The following is a 1,910-nucleotide window of genomic DNA, read 5'->3' as shown; positions in this document are numbered from 1 at the left end:
GGTCTTTTTGACAACTAAATTCCGGTCATCCGGTGTGGTAATTTTATAAAATATTTGACATTTCCATCCTAGATTATAAAATTGCCATTAGGCCTGGCAGTAAGTCGTAAACTGTATGGTTTATGTATCATTTACCAAGTGAGATAAGACATATAAATAATAGTCCTTGTAAAAAAAATCTTTTACACGACTGTTACTTCGTGGTTACTTCAATATTTTACAAAGATAGTAGAATTTTAAGTGTCATAAAAAGTCATTGATCGACGACGGACGAAGTACGAACGACGAGGGCAACATTAGTTTTTGTTGAGTGACGCGGCTCGGATGTCGAACGAACGATTTTCCATGAAAAATACGTAAAAGTGATAGAAAAACGTTGATAAAAACTGCTTTTTGGGCACTATACTATCACGTAAGTAATATTTTTTCCATTTCTAATATAAATTGTTAATAAATAAAGTGTTATTTTGGGTTTTATTACTTCTTATCTGACACACCCATTAATCTCGATGTCGGTCGGAGCTCGGAACCTTTCTATATTAACAAAATGGCATCTTATTACCTTTAAAAATATCTGTTTCCCATATCAAAAGCTTAATTTACTATTCTTAGAATATAGCCCTAAATATTGAGTCTGTGTAAAGAAATTTTGATTAACCATATTAGGTTTATTTTGGAGCATTACGTCATTGTATATAAGCGGGGAAGTGAATCGTATCTTGATATAGCTAGGCCGGTTGATTGCGTCCTGAGACAAAAGTACTTGGTTGTAAGTGGAATTTAGAGCAAGGCGTACAGTAGCTAGCACCACCCTACGCTTTCATACAGTTTTCCTTAGAGAATTATGTGTTTGTGTGCTTGTGAATGCTTGGAATACAGATATTGCAGACTTGTTCCGATTATTGATTAGCTACGGACTCGGACTTTCGTGACCTACTAAGGACATAATTAAGTTAGTGTGAGTTAAACTCATTAAGAATTTTTATGCAGCTCATAAGTGGTTTCCTGATAATTGCATTTTCTTATTATTGAATATGTACTCATATTTTAGAATTGTAGTTCTAAAAACCTCTGCCTAATCTGCTATACAGCTGTAATACTTCTATGTTTATTTCCTATTGTTTAAATGATCTTTAATTCATTTAAGATATTATGTTAATCTACTAGTATCAGTTATCTAAATATTAAATATTAGCTGCATTGATTATTGTTACATAAAATATATCTAAAATATCAATAGTTCAGGTAAGGTATGTGTGTATATTTTAACATAAGGATCTTAATTTTCATATAGTTGTCATCATAAAGTTATAATAATATGCTATGTTAATTAACATTGAAATTAAACACATGATTCCGAGCAGGTAACCTTGGTGTGTTGTTTCTATGTGGACAATTTGTTACATAAATCCTTTTAAATTTTCTTTGCACACCAGATTTCTCTTTGCTTCTGCTTTAAATACAAAATAGGTAGTATCTTTGACTACAAATGTGTAGGCTTGTAAGTATGTTACTGAACTTATCAAAATGTTTATGGGTCTAATTGAGTCATGGTTATGATTTCTTGTGTATAAAATCGGATTTCAAGTAATTCACTGTATCTTTATGTAGTACTAGCATTCCGCTGCGGCTTCTCGCGCGTTTTCATAGAGAAACCCGCATAGTTCCCGTTCCCATGAGATTTCCGGGATAAAACCAATGTGTTAATCCAAGTTACCTCTATATGTGTGCTAACTTTCATTGTTATTGGTTCAGTAGTATTTGCGTGAAAGAGTAACAAACATACTATATATTCTTTCTAAAATAAAAATAAAAGCAACATAGATATCTATGCAGCAATTGAAATAATCATCCACAACTTTTATCAATTGATAACAATTATCTTTAAATAATAAGTGCCTATAATGTGC

The 1,910-nt window shown here is 31.8% G+C and overlaps 1 protein-coding gene across 1 annotated transcript in view; it reads left to right on the top strand.

Annotated features, from left to right (window-relative positions):
• Window positions 1–252: 252 nt before the first annotated feature.
• The window catches only part of alpha-Spec (alpha spectrin), a 39,960-nt gene continuing 38,302 nt past the window's right edge, over window positions 253–1,910 (top strand). The window contains exon 1 of the mRNA XM_089712444.1: window positions 253–412. The gene's annotated coding sequence lies outside the window, so the exon portion shown is untranslated. The remainder of the gene's footprint in view (window positions 413–1,910) is intronic.

The sequence above is a fragment of the Colias philodice genome, chromosome 3 (assembly GCF_061535455.1).
Source record: "Colias philodice isolate Cphi_HAF_F1 chromosome 3, ilColPhil1 Martin Lab GWU primary, whole genome shotgun sequence".
In the NCBI taxonomy this organism is placed as follows: domain Eukaryota; kingdom Metazoa; phylum Arthropoda; class Insecta; order Lepidoptera; family Pieridae; genus Colias; species Colias philodice.
Note: the sequence above shows the minus strand (reverse complement) of the source record. Positions and strands in the feature narration are given on the sequence as shown.